This window comes from Callospermophilus lateralis, chromosome 15, assembly GCF_048772815.1.
Source record: "Callospermophilus lateralis isolate mCalLat2 chromosome 15, mCalLat2.hap1, whole genome shotgun sequence".
NCBI classification, from domain to species: Eukaryota; Metazoa; Chordata; class Mammalia; order Rodentia; family Sciuridae; genus Callospermophilus; species Callospermophilus lateralis.
In genome coordinates, this window is record NC_135319.1 from 81,215,849 (window position 1) to 81,238,526 (window position 22,678).

Below are 22,678 nucleotides of genomic sequence, written 5' to 3' on the forward strand. Positions count from 1 at the left end.
TACAAAAATATGTGAGCATGAAATAGAAGGATAAATATAAAATTTATGACAGAAGCTGTACTCTAGGAAACAGGGAAAAGATTAGGGATGAATGGCACAAAAAAATCTTCAACCTGTGACTGGACTCAAGGGCCTGAGTCATGAGTGCTGATGAAATATCTATATCTGCTGTATAACTTCTGGATTAATTTTGTGTTGATTTTCTGTTTTACTTCTGAATTAATTTGGCATTTCTGAAAGCGTGGGATGTCCTGTGAAAACTGCCATCATCCAAGAGGTGGTGTTTGAGAGTGGTTCTTCTGAAGGAACCAGAGGTTCATCCAAATCTCACATAGCTTGAATTGTCACTAAGACTGCATGACAAGAACATAAACAGGAATCTCCATACCACTCACCATAATGGTTGCGCCAATTTGCAGTCCCACCAGCAATGTATGAGTGTGCCTTTCCCCCCATATCCTCACCAACATTTATTGTTGATGATTGCCATTCTGACTGGGATGAGAGGAAATCTTAAGAGTAGTTTTCGATTTGCATTTTCTAGTTGCTAAAGATATTGAACACTTTTTCATGTATCTATCGATCAACTATATTTCTTCTTCTATGAAGTGTCTGTTCACTTCCTTGGTTCATTTATTGAGCCAATCCCCAAAAAACAAAGGTTGAATGTTTTTTCTGACATGTGGATGCTAATTCACAATAAGGGGTGTGAGGGGATAGAAAAGAATATTGTTATTTTAGATTAGGAAGAGGGGAGTGAAGGGAGGAGAGAGGGCATGGGGGTATGAAGGATAGCAGAATGAATCAAGATGTTATTACCCTATGTACATATATAACTATATGACCAGTGGGATTCTACATCATGTACAACTAGAAGAAGGAGAAATTATACTCCATCTATGTATGATGTATCAAAGTGCATTCTACTAGCATATTTAACTAATTAGAGCAAATTACAAAATAATAAAAAATATTTAAAAAGAGACATGAACAGCTAAGAAAAACAAACAAACAGAGACCAACCACCAGCCACCAACACAGCTACCATTTGCTGGTCAACTCAGACAGGCGGGTACCAGTTACCCAGAAGACAGACTTTATGTCTATGCTCTCTACTCATAAGGCCCAGGGAGACAGGCTCTAGCTAATAATAGGTCTCCACATCAATCTCAGGCTGCCATGCAGGTAAGCAGTTTTGCAGTCCAGCTCACACTAGCCCTCTACTTAACATCAACAGATTCACATGGTCTCCCCCCAAGCCCAGCTGTGTTCCATCAGGGGCCTTCATATTGCTTTGCTTTCTATTTTCTGCAATCACATTATGATAGAACTGGCAGTCACAGAATTTACCATCTGCTATGCTGAAAAGGGTGTGTGTGTGTGGGGGGGGGTGAGTTTACACATGCTACAAATGCAGCTCACTTACTCCAAACTAGAACTGATCAAAATATGAAAGATGTACCCATTTGCTAAACAAGAATTCAAACACCCACTTATTTCATTTTAGGTAGATCCAGAAACATCTCTTGCAATCTATCATTCTATAAACAGGGAGAAGTTAGCAAAGATTATGGGTCTTTTTGGTAGAGATGCATCTTTCCGCCACACAGAGGCCCCTCACCCATCCCACCCTTTGCTCTGCCCTGCCCATGCAGCTGCACCATCTGTAAAAACTGCTTCTTTTTGTGTTGAGAATTGCTCATGAAGACTTTGCAAAAGCAACAGATGTTCCTGGGCCCACGTCATTTAATTAGGATGCCCAACAATTCTCTGCAGCTCAAGGCTGGGGTAAGACTTAGCAGCGTGAGTGCTGGCTGGTTTAAGCAAGCTGGGTAACACTACAGCTATTCTAGAGTTTCGATTGGGCTCTCTGTGGAGTAGTGAATTGACCAAACATTGGCCTCGCTAGTTTTGAAAATCCTTAATATCAGAAGCTCCGGCTATTTTCCGTATCTCTTCCTTGAGCCTCATCCAGGCAGATAAAACCAAACCAGGATCTCAGAGCGCTGGCAGGCTGCTGTGCAGAGCAAAGTCCCTTTAGTGTGAACTAGCATCTCCGTACTTTCCCCCCTCCACCATGGGCTACTCAGTTCTTTCCCCCTCGACGATCATCCAACTACTGCCAACACTAAAGTGGCTGTTTACCAGGGCTCAGCTGAAGCACAGATAACTGATACAGATAGTAGCAAGACAGCTTTATCTTTTGCTTTGTGTATATTTTATACAAGAAAAACCTTCAACATTCTCAACTGTGTCTAATTTTAGTTACTATAAAATTCATTTTTATCTTTCTGGTACACAATGCAATGGAAGGTTGCCATCTTCTAGACAGGACAGTTTGCGACCCAAGAAGCAGACACACGCACCTGCCTGCAAACATCACCAAGAGGGGACAATCTATATACAAATACCTTACAGTTGACTGAATTGAACTTCTAATCACATGCCACCTGTGATTATTGAATATCTGGACTTCTGTCCTCAGAGCACTGAACAAATTCATGCCAAACCTATACCTGCCAGGCACCGTGCTAAGCACTGAGGGAAGTGTGGAACCCCACAGACACTGTGTGCTCACAAAACGTATCTTTACCAAGAGACCAACAATAAAACAAGCAATTTGTGAGGACACCTGGTAAAATGAGGAAAAATGCCACACTGCTGTAGGAACACAGAGCAAAGGCAATGGCACCAGGTATGGTGAGGTCTCAACCCTAGGCCATCTCTCTTGCAGTTCATTTCTTTCACATCTGGTTACCATATTTTAAATTGTAAACACGCATAGCATCAGAATTATGCAGAATTACTTATTTACCTGCTTTTAGAATCCTTGGTGATATGGTGAGAGGACCATCAAAACATTTTTAGTAACTGACACTTCTACTGTTCCACCTGTGTAAGTCTGGCTAGTACTCAACTGTGCTTTCTGGATTTCTACAGGTGTAGCCTTAAAGAATGCGAGACATTAAATCATTCCTACTAGCATGGAATTCCTTTCACTCTCTTTCTCTTTTGGTGTTCTTTCTTCCAATTCAAAGTTCTTTCCCTCCAATTTTCATAGGCAATAAAGAAGTAGTAGCTGTCCCCCCAAGCTGTCTCATAGCATTCTCCAAATTCTAGGTCTTGTGTGTTAGATGGAAACACATGTCATCAGAACTGAGATCCTTGCTCTTTGTTTCTGGATAGATTGCTGCTAATAAGAGACTCATTTTCACTTTCAAACTGCTAAGTAATTACTTTTTCTCTGGCACAACCACTTGCCACTCTGTCTCAAAGAAACTGCATGTATGTGGATGTATTATGCATGAATAGTTAGCATAATGGATGCATATCTTGTTCTTTAAAGTGGCTTCTTTATGTTTTTTTTTTTTAAATAAAATACTTTGGGACCTTCACCTCTGAATATTACACAAGAGGAAGAAATTTTAACAATAGACAACTGAGCCAACACGCAAACACTATCATATAGCCTGCTTCTTGAAACACAACTCTTGGAAAGTGTCTGCCTCATTCCCTTTTCAGTCATTGTTCCTGGCAAGCTGACAGAGCCGCCTGATGCACTGGTACAGCGGCTCACCCAAACGGCTCCTAATCAGCCACTTAAAACATTTATGCATTTCAAAACTCGATCTCTGAACATAATATTAAACATAAATACTTACTATTTAACGACAGACATTCTTCTATTATACAGAGTTCCTTCTTTCTCTGCACACTTCACACACACCCCCGCCACCCTGAGAAATGTGAAAGCCATTCCATTCAAAGCCCAATAAGACTTTTCCCCCATATACGCAAAAAACCCAAAGGATTATGACAAAAATCCTGAGTGAGTCAGAAGAGAATGCCCTTCAATTATAAAAGCATGGCTGACATTTAAATATGGTGACTGCTACACAAGCAAAGGGACACACTTTTATTTGGCTGATTCCAAATATATCATCATCTATTTTGCCAGGCCCCCAAATACAGACTTAGAAGAGTTGCTACCTTCAATGTGATAGGCTCTCTGATTTTTTCACATACAATTGATGATGCTACTTAGAAAATGGACAAAAATTAATGGTAAAAGTAGCAAATAGTACTCTTTCACAATTCCCACTTACCTTGATGTTAAAACACAAAAGTCTCAAGATTTTTTTATACTTTAAGGCAACCTGAACCAACTGCTTAGAACCTTTTTAATATTTTGATAATAATGAATTCTGGCTGATAAATGTGACAAGTATATAAGAAATATGCAGATGGTTTACTATAAAAAGCAATTAATTCTGCTTGTTAGAGAGTTCGAAGAGATTAAAAAAAAATAAGTGACATATAATCCAAACATTCAAGTTGACCCAATTTTGTCACTTGGGAAGAACAGAAACCTTGTCTTTTTATGTTTTATTCCATTCCACCACCAGGCTCCAGACACCTGCTTATACAATGACTGCTAACTCATCATGAATACTTGTCAACTTGTCTGTGCCCTGGACAGAGTTTTAACTCAAGAGTAGAACATTCATGTATTTTTCGTTATATTTTGGTACTCAGAAGGCATCTGACAAAAAGGTTTTCCTTCAAAGAAGCTTTCCTTATAAACTCAGAATCTGATTCCATCCTTAAAGTTATTGATAAAAACCATAAAATCGTCAACATTCTGTTGCTCCTAGTCAGAATCCTGCAAAAGAGGGAGGGAGACAGACATACAGAAACACAGACACACACAGACACACACACACACACACGAATTCTTCTGACATGAGACTGATTTCATTTTTCAATTTTTCAACACAAACTGATAAATGGTAAAGGCACATGACCCAGAAAAGTACTGAGTCTGACAATTTGCTGTGGGAAATTCACACACCAATGATAAAGAATAAAATGAGGACTTTTGTGGGAAAAGAGTCACTTTGCTCCCATCAGTTTACCTGCTTATAAGAGAGCACTGTGTTGAAAGACCCATGTTTGAATCTTGACTCTGATACTACCTACCTGTTTGACCTCAGGAAACACACTCCAGCCGAGGTCCAACTCATGCATGGATGAAATAGAGCCAAATGGGGCTGTTTGGTGCATTAGATGAGAGAGATAGGAGGACAGATGTCCCACAATGGCTTCTTAATAAACAACTGCCTTCCCTGAAGACCATGGATCCTGACACTTGCCTCAACAGAGAAGACCCAAATCAGGTAAGAAGACCCTACCCAAAGGAGTCACATCCACTGCCTCTTCCAATTGACAAGGCTCTTGCCTGGCAGCTAAGATAATCAGACCTAACAGAAACACATGGAAGGGAGAAATACCTTACCATCTATTTTTCTTTTCCCCTACTCCTGCCGAATTTCCCCATATCAAATCAAATATAGGCAAAAGGAAAAAGAAAAAAAAAAAAAAAAAAACAAGCCTTACTCTAGAAGGCTATCCCTGACAGATTTAACTGGACTCTAGGTGGGGGCCATCAGACAAAGATGGCGGCTTGTCTTTCCTGAAGTGGACAGGACAAAGCTCCCCCAGCCCGGCACAAGAAAGTGCTTTCCCAGAGAAAATGGTGTCCTCCATTTACCACCTCCGGAACTAAAGCTGCTTTTACTCATTCTATGTTGTATAAAAGGCTTTTATTATATGCTTCCCTCCTTTGTAACACGGCCCCCCTTTTGGGGAAAAAAATCTGCAGTAATAAGCAAGCTAGTCTTTTAACAGGAGGTAAACAGAGTGCAGTGAACTTAAAACCACTCTACTTTGTTTTACCCAACCACACAGCATTCCTTATTGCTTTCATTTCTTTTCTTCCCCTTTCTGTTAATAGTTATTTTTAAGAATTAGGACAGAAGCAGGTCAACAATGCCTACAGATGTTACAAAAGTATTAGGCCACACTCTGCACAGAGACACATGTAAACAGTTAATGGGCTGGGGTAACGTATAATCCTTCTTTGACCAAATGCATTTTACCTATAATTCCACTTGCATAACAGACGGCTCACTTAAAACCTCCCTGCAGAAAGTGGCTCTCAGTTAAACAGTCATCACCACCACCAACAAGAGATGCGTACAGAGCACCTCCTATTTTTAGGGTGCTGCTAGGTCTACACATAGCAAGGATTAAGGAAGAAGAAAAGATAAAGCTAAAATGATTTATGATTTAGTCTTCTCATTCATCTGTTACTGACTTCTGTCCGCATCCTTCTTTCTCTACCACATGAAGACACGGGTTTGCTTTGTCCCTCACATCTCCTGGGGTGTGTCAGAGAGTTCTTCTGAATCAACCACCTCCCAACTTGCCTTGCTCTCACCCTTCCAGGGCCAGGAGCAGCTAAGCAAGACTCCATGAGCTGACGACCTGGCAGCCTCTTTCTCCTCCCTAGTGGGAGGATGGGTAACTCATGAAAGAGGATCAAGCTATCTAATCTAAGCACCATGCAGTACATATGTTTTGAAATTATCAGACTTCAGGCATTCCAGATCTGAGCACACCCTCTTCACCTGTTGATACGTTCAGGACATCTATTACTAGGGTGAAATATGGTGGGGGAAGTAGAAATATCTGGCCAAGCCAATTTCCATGGACTCTTCCCTTAACACAGAGGTGAGGACCAGCCACTTCTATCACGGACATTTTAATCATCCCCACCTAGCATTCCCTGAATTGTATGATGAAGGAAAGAGAAGAAACTTGAGATTTCACCGACCACCAGGGGTTAACTTATAAAAGAGCAAAGGACCCTTAGAAGTAGGTGGAAAGCAATTCTCCAAAAACCTATTATAACCTGCTTTGAAACAGAGTACTTACTGTTAATATCACTAACCATACCACAACTAAAGGTGGCAAATTAATATGAGTAAAACAGTTAAACACGATTCTCAATGGCCCAATAAATAATACCAAATAAGCCACAAGGTTTACAACTATTTAGCTCACTACCAATTTTTATTACAATGTTACTCTGAAATTTTAATGATGAGATTTCATAATTTATAGTAGTGACAACTACCTTCTTATTTAATAACCACTACGGACTTTTTTTATTAATTTCCCACTAGGGTTATAATGCTTTAAAATAGTTGGTCTATACAAAAAATAATAATTTTTAAAAGCAAATTTCATTTATATCTAAAAACAACCACAGACAATACTGTTTGCGACCTCTTATTTTTCATTTTCTACTCACTCCCTCTACTTTTCTGACCTTCTATTTGTCCTCCCTTAAATTTACAGGGGGCTACAGACATACACATACACACATGCATACATGACACACATGTATGTATATGTGTGTATGTGTATATGTAGGTATGCACATGTGTGGGCGGATAGATACATAGACAGATATCAGCAAACATTCCCAAATCTTATATGGACATTGCTAGAGTCAAATGGATACAGTTTATAAAGAATTCAGCTACTTAACAGTTAAAAAATTAAACTGCCAGACTTCCCCTTCACCAGGTTTCCCTTCTTCACACTGGGTGCTTTTCAACTTCTCTCATATTATTTATACAGGCAGAAGAAGTATCTATACAGAAGGTTTATGGCAGTATCTGGGCTAACCACTGAGCACTAATTCCATGGAGCTCTCTCCAGGATCTTACATGTCTAGGTCCTAAAGGCAAATGTCCCAGGCCTTCAATTTCACCCCCAGAATCACAAATCTAACTGTCAGGAAAAAGTGCAATTCTTGGGGACTCGCTTGCTTGGCCCAGTGCCTCACCACACATTTAGCTGTGTCGTTAATCTCCCAGAACTGCGCCTACTGTGGCATGCCTGCTATTCTTTACCATCTGGAGCCTGGAGTTGATATTAGCTTGAACCACACATGCAAGAGAAAAGAAGGGGGAAAAAAAACCCTCATTCACATTTAACTGAAATTGGTGGCTGAACAATACACTAGGCTGCCTAGGCTTTCACACATGGAAGAAAAGGGAAGAAAAGGGTAAAGTACAAACCTTCTCCTTTGTTTTCTGGTTCTCTGCTCTGAGGTCTTCATATTCGCCTATTGCTAAAAGAAAAAGGAAAGCAACATTACAACTCAGGGGAAAGTTTACTGTGGGAAAACCCAAGAACCCAACTAACCCCACCGGCTCTTTACTAGGCTGGGAAGGATGGAGAAGAAATCAGGAGGGCTTCTGCTTTGGAGTTTAAGGAAGAAAACATGGCCCACCACGCTACCTTCAGCATTCCCGGGTCATTAGGAAGGTGAGAGCCAGAAGTGCCCCAGGACAAGCCACTCCTCCTCCTCCATACTCAGCACCCTATCCTGTGAAAAGATTCAGGAGGTGTTCCCGGAAGTTCCTCCAACACTGAGTCTGTGGTGTCACAACCAAGAGGTTTATTTGGGAAGGGACCTCTAGAAAATGAAGCATACCTTCCAATGTCACATATCAGCTTTCTCCAGAGCAAAAAGTTGACCCCATGAACATCTGGCTAAGAACAACCATTTCCAGGCAAGACTGGCAGTCACCAAGCCACCACCAGGAATTGCCAGGCTCAGTTCACTGAGTCAGGAATACGTGTAAATCAGACATATTTCCAACTATGTGGGGGGAAAAACAGTTCCCTACTTAAAATTCCCTGTAGGTAGAAAAATAAAATAACTGAACCCCTTCATTCAACTTTTAGCAAAAAAAAAAAAAAAAAACATTCTTAGGTATCCTCAAGGTAAACCTGAGACAAAGTTTTGGGCAACCACCTAAGATCATGGAGGGAACAGAACATCTAAGGTAAATCTAGAACTGCTTCTCACCCACCCCAGCTACCCGATACCACAAAGCCAGTGAATTATCAGGCTAGACGTTCATCTTTTGAAAAATTAATTGGGATTTAGCTCCTAAAAAACTCTGTTTTTCTTTAAAAAAAAAAAAAAAAAACAACTTCCTATCTCTATGAACAATCTGACAGAAATAAAAAATCTGAAACCAGTGGCTTCAAGAACATTCCAGATAATGTGGTCACTGGTTCTAGAAATGTATGATTGTGTTCTAAGTACTGGAGCAGAGAACATCCCAGAAATAAACAACCAACATGGGAAAGGGCACTCTGCTTTTTCAAGTGAGCCTACAGGTTCAGAGAACTTGCAGTGATGGCAGCACCTAAATCTTAACATCTAATCTAAACTTCTTCCATTTAAAACATCCGATAATGGCTTTGCAAGCTTTTCTAAAACATGCATGCTATTCTTCCATTATACTGCCAATTCTATCCACAGGAAACACTTCAAACTCCCAATCACTGGGTCTTTATCACTCCCAATCACTGGGTCTTTATCAAAGGCATTTATTAATCCCACGTTTATGAGATTATACCAACAATGTCCAGAAGTTTTATCAGCACCCCGTAAACATGAAATAAAAATTAATGTCAACTTTATTAAAGCCCCCCACACCCCCAAATCCTTGAACATTAGATAGCTCACTAAATATCTCTGAATGTATATCCACAGAGTTAAGAGCACTCTGAAAACAATTATATTTTCAACAGAAAAGATTTGACTGACCTCAGATTGAAGCCCTTTACACTTCAGCCCCTCATCAGCCCCCACCACACATGCCCCCACCACTGAGGATAAACTAAAGTGTCCTTGGATCTTAAAAATCAATGAGATGGGCCCCCTTTTAACTAAGAAAGAGATTCTACAAACATCCACTTCCGCCATTGGTCATGGTCCCGAATCTTATTAATATATCTAATACTGCTTCAAAAAAATAAATACAAAAATATTTTATTAAGAGACTTTGATTTAGATTACTTGACATTTAAAAGTATCTGTAGATGAAGTTGAAAAACCAAAATTGATTTAACACTCTATTATTGGTGCCCTACTTTATAGACCTCCGCACAAACAATAAAGGCTTATAAAACCATAATCTCATATTGACATTAAGAAATTTTTTTCTATTTAAAACATCGGATAATGGCTTTGAAAGCCTTTTTAAAACACCCATACTATTCCTCCATTATATTGCCAATAGAACCCAAATGAAACATTGTAAACTCTCAATTACTGGCTCTTTATTAAAAGCATTAATTAAGAACCCTTCACCTATCACATTTTAGTGCAAAACACAGAAAATATGCTTTCTTGTGACTACATGAGACTCAAAAAAAAAAAAAAAGAAAGAAAGATGCAAGGAAAGGAAAGTATTAAGAATTCAACCACTTGGCACCAAGCAAGGGATAACTGAGAAATGGGCATAAAAGAACAACAAAGCATGTATTTGGGGTTTAAAAAACAAGTTTGCTGCCATAAATAATACGTATACATGCATATACACAATGCATATACACAAGTATCAAGGGGACACACAGGTAACCCCATCCTCAGCAAAACTTATGAAAACTGAAGTAACCTATATTATTATTCAGACCTTTTTTGGCGGAGAGCATTGCTAGGGGTCATAGGCTTCTTCTTATTTCAGGACTGGCTCAGAGTTTGCAAATTTTAAATAATAAGATTGCACAGCTTAAGTGATTTGATGACAGAGATCCTCCAATCCTGGATTGATCAATGCCTAAGAAGAGAGGAATCTGACCCAACTCTCTGCCATAGGACAGATCCTCACAGCTTGGGGAGACTTCATCTCCTAGGTATACAGGTATAGTAAATGTCACTATACTAAAGGGTCATCTAGGACAGTCATTAAAATGTACAGCCTACTTTCAGCTGAGCACTCATTGGCTATAGTAGCTGGGAAAAGTCAGTTACTCTCTCAGAGTCTCGGGTACCTTATCTGATAACAGCGTCTCCCACAAAGCTGTTATTAAGAGAAGAGTTAACATGTGTGTCTAGGCACATGAAGTGTTCCATACATGTTAGCAATCGTTATTGCCAAACAGTAAAGTACACCAAATCCTGAGTGCATGACAAAAGAGATCAGGTTGCCCTGATATCCTGGGTTACTTTTGTCCCACAGGGCCCATAAAGATGGCCAACTGGAAAAATCTGAAACCCAGGGCACCATCATCCTTCACCAAATAGAGGGAGGGGGAAAGGGGTTAAAGATCAAGTGTGAATCATTTGTTGTAAAGAAACGTTTGCTACAAAGCAGTGGAAGCACATCTGAGAGTCATACTTTTCAATCCCGCTGCACATTAGATTGGTCTGGGCAGCACTGCAGTCACAGACTCCAGTCCCCTCACCTCCGACACCAAGATTCTGATTTGACTCGTCTGGGTGGGGCTCAGGCACCCTTTGCTTTTCTTGAGAATTGAGTGCCCAGGTAATTCTAATGTGTAGCCAAGGTGGGGAACCCCACATAACTGTACGGAATGGAAGAAAAAGGAAGATGGTGGAGAAAACAAGGAGAATAGCAGGCAGAGCACGTGTATCCAGAACCATGCTGGTTTTCCATTTTCTAACTCCCTAATACCAAGAAAAGGAGTTTTCATTCCAAGCTGCAAATCATGACACAGTCAGCTCAGGAGGCAGCTGAGTAGACGTACTTGTTTAAAAAAATGTGACAACTAAAGTCCATAACCACAAGTCAATAACTATGCCTCTGGCGAGAGTTAACAACCTTCATGGCTTGCCTGGGACTGTCCATTTTAGCACTGAAAGTACAGCATCCCTGCACACTTCTCAGTCCCATGTGGACTGACTGACTACCTCTACTGGTATCTCCAGACCAGCATTTCCAACTAGCACTTTGTAAACCTGCACTGTCCAATAAGATAGCCACTGGCCACCAGTAGCCATTTAAATACTTATCAATTAAAATTAAAATGTAAAGTTCTGTTCTTTAGGTTCATTAGTCACAATTCAAGTGCTGAACAGCCATGTGTGGCTACTGGATACCACTCTGGCATTGGACACAGAACCTTCTTAACATAGCAGAAAGTTCTACTGGTCAGTACTCTTCTTCACATCTTTGTCCTGATGTCCTACAAGCGCCTCAACTCAACATGTTAGAAAGTGAGCTCAGCAATCCCCCTTCACTCAAACCTCCTGCTTCTCTCTTTCACTGGTGTCACCTTCCACCCAGCCCCCAGGCTACTACCCACAGGGTCTCCCTTGAGTCCACTTCCCTCTACCTCCACAGTATCAAACTCCTATATCTAAAAATGTCTCTCCAATCTTTCCTTCCTCTGTAGCCAGTATCTCTGTCCCAATTCAGACCCTCAATATTAACAAAACCCTCTGATCCAGTTCTACCTTCACTTTATCCCAAGTTTTTTCTTTACACAGTGGGTAGTCAGCATATTGACAAAAAAAAATCCTCTTCTTCCATCTTCTTGTTTAAAACCTCCAAAATCTTAGCTTCACAATCTGGAACCCACTTGACTGCCTGCCATTCAGTCTCAGAGTCCACCACAAGCTACTCCATCACACCCAGAGTCCAGGGCTTCCCTGAATCCTGCAAGACCTTTCATACATAGGTGCCTCTGCAAATGTTTTCTCTTCTGCCTGCGAGGTCTTCCCCATCTCCTTCCTTGCAATACAGGTCTTCCAAGAGGCTCTCCTCACATATCTCAGGCAAAGTCAGCACTTCTCTTTTAACACCAGAAGGCCCTATTCATATAGATTAAGCAGCCCTAATCCAAAAATCAGAAACTGGAAATGCTTTGAAATATGAAACTTTTGAGCACGAAAGTTTCAGATTTTGGAACATTTTGGACTTAAAATTTTCTTGTTAGATATACTCAACTAGTAATGTCTATGCAAATATTCTAAAATTTTAAAAATACAAAATAAGCACCTTGGATACAGGAACTAAATCTGTAGCTCTGTTAGAGTCCCTACACACAGCCATCATAAATTAGCTGCATACAGGTTGTTTTCTCACTTTTCTTTCCACTCAACTGACTGAACTATGCCTGTACAAAATACCAAACACAGAGTTCTTGCCTATGCTGAATGAAAGGCTATGTCCACTCGAATCTGTGATGCAAAACAACTGAGCCAAATATTAACATCCCCATTTTACAAAGGAAGACAGAAATCCATAGAGAAATCAAATCCCACAGTTTTTGAAAGCAGAACCTGTCTCTTGATTCCCAAAGTCATTCAGGGAAGAAGACAGTACTGAGCATAACTGTGCACAATGCAATAAAGCACTAAGTCGGAAATAATCCTCTAGGGTGAAAACAGTGCCTTCATTCATCCAGACACCCACATCCACATGATGCCTGACATATAACAGGCATTTGATAAACTGAGCAGGAAGGAAGAATGACTAAGGATTCACACCAGCAACTCATGAAAGAGCACATACTCTCCTCCCTGTAGGTCTTTTGCATCCTATGTTACATGGAAATCCTTAATCAAAATGAAACTTTAAATAGCCACCAAATGTAACCGGAGAAACACTGCCTCATGAGATCTTCTAATGTAGCTTTACATTCATTGAGTCTGTACCTTTGAGACTCTGGGAGCCCTGAAATGTTACTAATGGGGAATGAGGACATGAGTCACAAAAGACGGTGTTCAATTAGGGCTAGATTCCCTTCTGCACACATCCCAATGGGTCCTCCTCTTAAAGCCAGAGTAGAAAGAGAAGTCATTTATACCTCACTTGTTAATTAAATCACTATAAAAGCTTGGAAAAACACTGCTGGAAAAAAACTGATCAAAAAACAAAGGTAACAGATTTCATATCTGAAAAGAAATTATGGCAAAACAGAAATTCATTCAATACTTGGTAGAACATACAGTCCAGTGTTAATGAAGTAATGATGATTAAGAAGTACTCTCCACAAAACTGTATTAATGACTTCAAATTAACCAACAGAAAAGAAGGAAACGGAGTATCTTTAAAATACATATATGTCGGATTTCTAATCTGGCATGTGAGGACCCTATAAATCACTTCTTTCTCACAAGAAAAAAAAGCAGAACATGCTGAAAATCAACAACTCCTCTTAGGTCTGTCAGAGAACTAATGTCACAAGGCCACCCCCCAAAATTAGAGGAACCCACAGGCAGATAAAGACAACTACAATATATGGGAACAGATCCCAGGGGCAGAAACCTCCTCAGAAACCAACAGCAAGACAGGAAAATCTAAACTATAATTGACAAATTGCTGGAGGCTCCTTTTGGACAAGTGTGAAAGTTAAAAGTGGGTGTCTGGGTGGGGGTGCACACTTGTTGGTTTTACTTTCAAGAACCTGGCCAGGTTTGTATAGAGAAGATCAGAGAGAGCAGGCTGAGGAGGAAAGCAGCCATTCTGAAAAAATGCTCAGGGCATTCTGTTCTTAAAGCCTGGCCTCAAGAGAAACAGCCGCATTAGAGTCTAATGGATTTAAGGCAGGGCAATGTCCAGGTCCAGCCTCCTCCAGCTTCCTGTTCCGCCTAACTGGGGAAGTGGGAGCTGAACAGAAGTGGGAGGTCCCAGTCCAGGAGCACAGCCTCTTAAAACCCAATCCGAAGATTCTGACCTAACCAGAACTACAGACTAATTTCATACCCTACCACCACACACCAATGTTTAAAACATCATTATTTATCATTGCTCAAACTTGGGAGGAACCAAGATGTTCTTCCAAGATGTGAATGAAAAACAAACTGTGGTATATCCACACAACAAAATATTATTCAGTGATAAAAAAGAGATAAATGAGCCATCAAGTCAAGAGGGGAAACTTCAATGCATATTGTTAAGTGAAAGAAGCTCATCTGAAAAGGCTACATCTAATATGAAAACAGCTATGTGAGATTCTGGGAAAAGCAAAACTGTGCAAGAAACAAGAGAGATCACTGGTTGCCCCAAGTTCTGGGGGAAGGAACAATGAATGGGTAGATCACAGGATTTTTAGAACAATGAAACTATTCTGTACTATACTGTATGAGACTTGTATGTACATCATATGTTGGTAAAAACCCATAATTGTACAATACAAAGAGTGAACCCTAATGTAAACTGGACTTTAGCTAATAATAATTTATTAATATTCACCTATCGGGTCTAACAAATTCACCACACTAATTAAAGCAAGATATTAGTAGAAGAAATAGGGCTGAGGGGAAATGAGGACATATGCAGGAATTGTCTACTTTCAGATCAATTTTTATGTAAACCTACTTCTCAAAATAAGTCTTTTTTAAAAAGAACCCTAAATGAGCAACACACATTGCAAGCAGAAATCATACCTAGATTTGTGTCATATAGGATATGTGACAAAACCAAGTTACTAAAAGGATCTTGTACGTTACTCTTCATGGTACCATATAAAAACTTCAGAATGTATGTCTGAAATGTTTAGCCAGCACAGCAAGGAAGAAAAAAACAAAAGTTATATGTTTTACATTTTAAAGCAAAGCCTAGCTGTGTAACAGCTTTAAAGAATAAAATCTAGGGCTATGGATGTGATTCAGAATTTGTCTAGCATGCATGAGGCCTGGGGTTCCATTCTTAGCACCACAAAAACAAAAGTAAGAATAAAATGCAAAGCAGGGCAAAGTTTAAATGTTTTAGATTCCTCAGTTTCACTTTTAAGAATTTTTCCTATTACCCATAGATAAATTTTCCCTTTTACCCATGAATATATACTATTATATAATTTTTTTAAAAAATTGATGTTTTTAAAAAGAATTTGTCCTACAATTGTAGTTACAAATATATGTACAAAAATGTATGTAGCATTATTATTTTAATAAGCTTTAATTTTTTTAAGCTTTAGAGATATATAAAAACTCAAAGATAGTAAAATCATTCCTTGGTATTCACAGGGAATTGGTGGGTTAGGTGGATACCAAACTCTGGAAATGTTCTTATATAAAATGATGTACTATTTACATACAATCTACACATACACTCCCACATTCTTTATATCATCTCCAGATCACTTACAATACCTAATTCAATATAAATGCCATGGAAATAGTTAAATGTTGTTTATTTAGGGAATAATCATAAGCAAAAACAATACCTGTACATGTTCAATTTTTTTTCAAATATTTTTGAACTGAAGTTGGTTGAATCCACAGATGTGGAACACATGGATCCTGGAGGGCCAGCGGTAAGAGTTCCCCTGTCTTCCCCTGTCATGAACATAAGCATTACTATGGCACATTTGTTACAACTAATGGACCCATACTGACACCTTATTATGAACTAAAGTCCATAGTTTATTCAGGTTTCCTTAGTTTTTACCTAATGTCCTCTTCCTCTGCTCTGGGATCCCATCAGACATGCCGAATTGTATTTAGATGTCATAGATCCTTAGGCATTTCTTGACCTTGACAGGTAGACTGGCTTACAGGTTTTTAGGAGAGAATCACAGAGATAAAGTGCCATTTTTATTATACTGTATCAAAGACATGAGTTATCCACATGACTTATCACTGTTGATGTTGACCAGCAGCACCTCACTGAGGTAGCGTCTGCCAGATTTCCATGGAAATTACTCTACTCCGCCTTTCTTACGCTGCAATCTCTGGAGAAAGGTCACTGCCAACAGCCCCCACTTAAGGATGGGGGAGTGAAGACCACACCTTTTTAAGTGGGAGGAGCTACATAAATTATTTGAAATTGTTCTGCATTCGAAATTTTGTCTCTTCTCCCTGCTAATGTATTGAATTACTTCTATTAGTACTGACTCAGAAATATTTATTTCATACTTTGGGTTACAATATTTTTTTTTTTCAAATCGTTCTGTCTTTGCCCACGGGAAGCTCCTTCACTTGGCTCCTGTGTCTCTGACAGCCCCATCACTGTAGGGTTATTAGTTTGTTCACTTCCTTAGTTTCGAGCACTACCAGATGCCTCGGGCTCACCTTGTTTATTTCTTTCCTCATTCTAGAATCTGCCGTTTCTCCCAATAACCCTGTTCCTTTCATGGTATTAGTACCCAGCTCTGGGTGCTAGATGTGTTCATTGCTACCAGTGCATCCTGACTCTCATCTGGCAGAACAAGAAAACACATCTGTCTGCACTAACCCAACAACCCAACTGTAAGAATTTTAAAGATAACCATCTTTATCTACATTAAACTAAATATGAATTCATACTGATGTCTCCAACTTGAATCCATTACTGCAAACATTACTTTAAATAGCAAAAAAATAAAAACAAGAAACACAGAAATATCCATCCAGAGGACATTAAATATACTGTGGTAGATGAATACAGTGAAACAACTATCAAATCAATTTTTAATAATGTAACTCTCTATGTGCTGACATAAATTACCTATTAGGTAATAAAATATGTGTGTTTCCAGAAACACACAATTTCTGAAAGGAAACACCGCAAAAGATTAACAGTCAGAAACTGTGAGAAATGGGAATGGGGTAGAGCAAGCACTGTCAATAGGGAGTAATATCATTCTCAACAAGGCAAAAAAAAATATCTTAGATATTATGATGGTTTGTGGCCCTTCAAAGGGTCACAGTACATAAAATGTCTAAAAAGGCTCCTGAGGAGGAGAAGAATAATAAAAGAACTACTGAGAAACAATGAGTTAGACAGAACAGATAATTGTATTTTTCACATTATGAACTCATTTTCTATAAGCATGAGATTATTTTATGATTTAATTTTTTAAATTTATTTTTTAGCTTTAGTTGGACACAATAACTTTATTTTATTTATTTATATGTGGTACTGAGGATCGAACCCAGGGCCTCGCATATGCTAGGCGAGCGCTCTACCGCTGAGCCACAACCCCAGCCCATTATGATTAAATAAAAAAAAAAAAAAAATACAAGACTCACCTACCTACGGGAAGTATTAAGTGAAGAGAGGAATTCTGACTAGAAGATGCTATTCGCCAGCCATGCTAAGCACCGGTGTCCTGGAGGGCTGCCTGCCTGGCGTCTCTTCGGCAATGATTCACGGACTCTGGGGTTGGCATAACTACAGCCATCCTCCTTTCCCCACCCCCGCTGTTTGAATACTGTTCTTATTCTCAAGAGATAGAAACTTGCTAGTCTGTGTTCTCTCCTTGAGAGATAAAAACCTGCCGGTCTCTGTTCTCTCCTTGAGAGATAAAAAGTTGCTCTTCTCTGTTCCCAAGGAACTGTAACTTGCCTTCCACAAAACCAGGTGATGCTTGCTGGTCACAAGGGCTAAACCCACCTCTAAGGGCGGCCATGATTCTGGCCTCCAGAAGTCATGCTCAAGGGGGAGATGCTGCTGCTCCCCCCTCCCGCTACTCTCCCTTCCTACTGCTGTTCTCTCTGAGCCAGAGAGAGCCTTGTCAGGTGCCTGGCAATAAATCTGCTTATGCCTACCTTTGATGTGCCCATGTGATCAGTCCTGCACCCATTTTCTTTCATCTGGGAGGAAAGTAAGTTTCTAATACATATCTGGTAACTCAAAGGTAGCTGGTCCCTGGACCACACTTAGGAAAACACTGGTGTAAGGCCAAATTTGTGCTTGAAACCAAAGCAACCATTTAATTCCAAACTGCTTTCTACTGAGTGACTTCATGTGGATCAGTGACTGCAATGCTTTAGCTTTTCCAGACTGATAGGGCCACTGTGACAGGCAACAGTGTGGGCCCCTTCTGTCAAAAGAATGCTCCTCTGACCCAGAAGCCAAGAGAACACTAGAAGCATCCATAAATTACTAGCTCAGCTCTAAGGATAAGCTTTACTGAATTTCCATCTGAATCTTAAGCGCCAGCTCAATAACTTGGGGGAAATGATATTATAAAAGTGAAAGGAGGTTTCCTTGTTATAAAACCAATCATCTGAGCTGAGGATGCAAGCTCAGTGGAAAAGCCCTTGCCTAGCATGCACCAGGAGCTGTGTTTAATCCCCAATACTGAAAAAAAAAGCTAAAGAAAATCCATTTTAGATAGTATTACCCAAGAATGATCCATACATTCGGGGGATTTGTTGTTGTTTGGTCTTACATGAGAACATCCTTAGTAGGGTTAGGGCTACAGCTCAGTGGTAGAGTGCTTGCCTAGCATGGCTTTGATGCCTAGCACCATCCACAAAAAAAGAACATCCCTACCAGTAAGCAGCAATCACTCTCTTCAAAACTTTTGAGCTCCACAGGGCGGCCATTACTATTCTGACTAGGTTAGTGGGCACCTGTTGTTTATGTCACCCCAGTTGTATCCTCTCTTCTGATGATGGCAGGTCATTCTGCTTTGGACAACTACTCCATTGCATGGATCTTCACGGAGGCTGCCAATCACAGTGCTTCCCGGCCAAAGGATGTGAATCCATGACCCCCATCTAGACCAATCAGACACTCTTCCTGGAATATACATGCCTGCCATCATCTTCAGGCCAGGAACTCCTCACCAGCAGGGACCAGGTCTTACTCATCTCTCTATCTCTGATGCCTAGCACAGTGCCTGGCCATGAATATTCAGCACATGCCAGTTCAATGAATTACACAGAAAATCAGGCACCTTAAACAAATGCTGAACTAAGTCTATCATTTTCCAACAGAATTCCGGAGCGGAGCAAATTGTGTGGTGTTTTGTAAGGGAAATGTCCACTTTAGTAGCTAGGAAATATGCATCGGAAATAGTATCCAAAGTTGCCATCTCTCTGTGCATTGAAGATGTCAATCAGTCCAATAAAATAAAGCCAGAAAAAAAGACAAAAGGAGAATTACCTCATTACCTCAACATCTGCTTGAACATAAGCAATCACACACTGGCTAATTTTTTTTTAAGGGACATAATATAACTTTCTAGAAAGACATAATATAGCTAATTATACCATTCACTAGAAGGGAACATACAATGTTTTGAAGTAATTCAGAAGTGGGTGTGATTCATAAGACACAGAGCTTAGGGAATGGTAAGTATAAATTAGAGATTGTTCATATTATGACAGACTCCGTCACTGCATTTCACAACTTTTGTCAAAAGCAACCTCATTCACCACACCACTGAAGGCGTCACATGAGGGAAACTGCTGTCAGAGCTGCAGTTTAGACCTTCTTTCTGCATACCCTCCTGAGGAATGGGTTCGAATTTGAGACTTAAAACTCACTAAGGAAGGAACCACATGATGAAACTCAAACGCCCGATAAGCACATAAAAATACCTCCAATTTCACCAATAACAAGGGCAATACAAATTTTTAAAGGTACCATTTTGCCCACTTGGTTGGCAAAAATTCAGAAACTTGTCAAGCTGTCAAATTAGTAAGGATGGCTAACAGTCAATGTTAACCAGCACGAGGGGACAGAGAGGCTACTTGGGGAATGTGAACTGATATAGCCATATTAGGGGGCATTTTTTTCAATATTTATTTTTTAGTTGTAGTTGGACACAATACCTTTATTTTATTTATTTATTTTTATGTGGTTTTGAGGATTCAACCCAGGGCCTCACATGCACTCCACCACTGAGCTAAAATCAGCCCCCTATAGGGCATTTTTTTAACTGTCTAGAAGAACTTTATTATGTACATGACCTCTAACCCAACAATGTCATGTCTAAGAATCTATACTAGAAAAAAAAAATGGGTAATTGTACATTTATCAGTGTGATTATTTGATTAATAATGTCTATGAGACAAAAAAAGAAAAAAAGCAAAGACAAAAATTGTCTAGTTCACTCCCTGGGCCCCCAGTGCCTAGCACATGGGCCCCACCTGTGGTAACCACATGGTATTTGTTAAAGGAAGGAAAACATGTGTTTACTTGGAATTAAAAAAGGAAACTAGTATATCTACTCAATGATGGTTCTTCTCCTTCCTATCAAACAGGGGTAGTGAAATGAGGACTCAAAGCGTTAATGGGTAGAACACACTGAAATTTACAAAATTGATCATAATACTGGAGACACCCAAAGAGCCTGAGTTGTCATTTCAAATCCCTAGCTTTCCAGTTAGTTCCACAAGTCAAGTAACAATTAAATACTCTTGAAATAAGTTAACTGTTATCACAGTCAATGATCCAATGGTAAATGCCCTGCTTTGAGATATATAAAATTAATACTATGGGCTGAAAATAATCCTCACACCTGGATAACTAGACTCAACATCATTTAAAAAAAAAGTGTACTTTTAATAAACACAAATTTCAAAGTCAACTGTTCTATTACCTTTGATATGCCTTTAATCAAGGAAATATAGCCTCTGAAAATACCAACACCATGGATGTTTCCCAATACAACAGAAGAACCATAAACTTAGAAACACACCTTTTCCTCACTCCTTAATCCAACATGGAGACAGAAAACGTGTTCCAAAATCAAATAAAAACAATTTGTGGGTTACTTGCATTGTTATCTACCCTTAAAAATATATACAGAATGAAAAGGAAGTAACTTTTTATTATTCGAAGACTGAGCATCCATCAAGAGATGTGATATCCAGTAATACTAATAATGATAGTTCCATGTGTCCAGGAATATGAATCAAGAGTCTAGAAATAACATTCAAATAGAATGCAGCCCTTACTAAAACTTGAGATTGCCTATAAAGGAAATTCTGCCCATCCAGCAGATTCACTGGTTCTTGACTTCAGGCCCTCAGGCTAGTCTGGGCTGAGAAGTGAGGGTGCTAGGACCAAGAGGACTAACATCTATGCAGCACATTCCAGATACTAGATATCAAAGAGAAATGTGCAATGTCCACTTTAAAAGTTAAGTAATTTCCCCCAAGGTCACACAGTACATGGTTCTGTTAAGAATTTTTTGCAAGGAGTACCCTTGCAGATGGGAAGATGGTGTAATCAAGAAGCAACAGGTTATACATAGTTCTGGACAGGACAATGTGACGTCTGGTTTAGTCCTTGTTTTTAGACAGGTAAGGCTTGACTGAAACCACAAGATCCAAGGAAGGGTGGACATTCCTCCAAGTTCACAAAGCTTCTGAGCTGAGCCAAGAGAAGCAGAAGAACTGAGACTAAACACAGGGGTTAGCCAAAGAGCAGGGCCCCTTTCACTTTCTGGCCATGTCAGCAAGTCACTTGGAGAAGCACAAGTACCTACTCGTTTTTACTTCCTAAATCTCCATGTTCGGCTCCTTCTTGACCCACATTCTCAGACCACCCTTTGATCAGGGTAATAAGAATTTTTAAAATGTGTTAGATTAACAATGGCTCTCTGATCTGGCTTTGTTCAAAAGGGTGGTAATGATAAAAATGATTGAAACAGCTCTTTATTGAGGGATAATCCCCAGTTACAAGCAGTAGAGAAACGTGTGCACAGGGCCTGGGTGCCCTGTGCCCAGCGCCAGCACTGTTCATTCAGGAAACCAGGCGCACAGACAGGGTCTTGATTCACTGACTAATACACTGCTAAAAATGGGAAGTGATAAAAACACATCGCGGCCTGAAAATCCTGGCTAAGGAAAGAGGAACTGCACCGACCCCAATGAAATGCTGGAAAGGCTGTGAAGCAGTGCTGCAGGCCCGCGAGCGCCCCAAATGTGCAAGGGTGGGGCCAAGGCCAGGAGCACGGCCAGCTGAGCCGCCCAGAGCCGCCCAGCGTCCTGCCCCACCCGCTTCTCCCGCGCGGAATGGGTGTCGCGCGCCCCGGTCCGCGCCAGGTCCTTGTCCCTGGCCCGGATCTCCAATTGCGGGCCAAGGCGGCAGCGCCTCTCCCACTGCGGGGCCCGACCCTCCCCGACACTCGCACCTCGTCTCGGCCTGCGCTCTACTGCAAGGTGACGGAGCTACCGGGTGACCGCGTCGGCCGCAACGCCCCCCGCCCCGCTCCCACCTGCCGCAGACCCAGCTCGCGAGCCGTCCCCGCCCACGGGCCGCGGCTCCCACACCTGGCGCCCGCGGGCCCGCCTACCTTGCTCCTTCAGGCTGGTGATGAGCTGCAGCTGCTT

General features: G+C 40.4%; 1 protein-coding gene across 1 annotated transcript in view; it reads right to left on the minus strand.

Annotated features, from left to right (window-relative positions):
* Shtn1 (shootin 1) overlaps positions 1-22,678 on the minus strand; it is a 94,184-nt gene extending 71,506 nt beyond the window's left edge. Inside the window, exons 1-2 of the mRNA XM_076834680.1 lie at positions 22,642-22,678; positions 7,932-7,984 (exon numbers count right to left, since the gene is read on the minus strand). The gene's annotated coding sequence lies outside the window, so the exon portion shown is untranslated. The remainder of the gene's footprint in view (positions 1-7,931; positions 7,985-22,641) is intronic.